This window comes from Psammomys obesus, unplaced genomic scaffold, assembly GCF_907164565.1.
Source record: "Psammomys obesus unplaced genomic scaffold, mPsaObe1.curated_primary_1811, whole genome shotgun sequence".
NCBI lineage: Eukaryota > Metazoa > Chordata > Mammalia > Rodentia > Muridae > Psammomys > Psammomys obesus.
The window spans coordinates 513,870-514,264 of NW_026594216.1; positions in this window are offsets into that span (position 1 = coordinate 513,870).

The following is a 395-nucleotide window of genomic DNA, read 5'->3' on the forward strand; positions in this document are numbered from 1 at the left end:
CTTTCTTTCTTTCTTTCTTTCTTTCTTTCTTTCTTTCTTTCTTTCTTCCCTAACCTAGTTGTCATTGTGTAGGGAGTTGTTCAGTTTCCATGTGTGTGTAGGCTTTTTGCTATTTCTGTCGTTGAGGTCCAGCTTTAGTCCATGGTGGCAAGATAGGATACAACAGATAATTTCAGTCTTCTTGTATCTGTTGTGGCTTGCTTTGTGACCAACTATATGGTCTATTTTGAAGAAGGTTCCATGAGCTGCTGAAAAGAAGGTATATTCTTTTAAATTTGGGTGAAAAGTTCTCCACAAGGACTTAATATATCTGGCACAGGGGTCTTTTATGATACTCCATAAAAGATATGTATCTCCAACCAAGGACTATGTATGTGTATAACCTAAAATCCCCG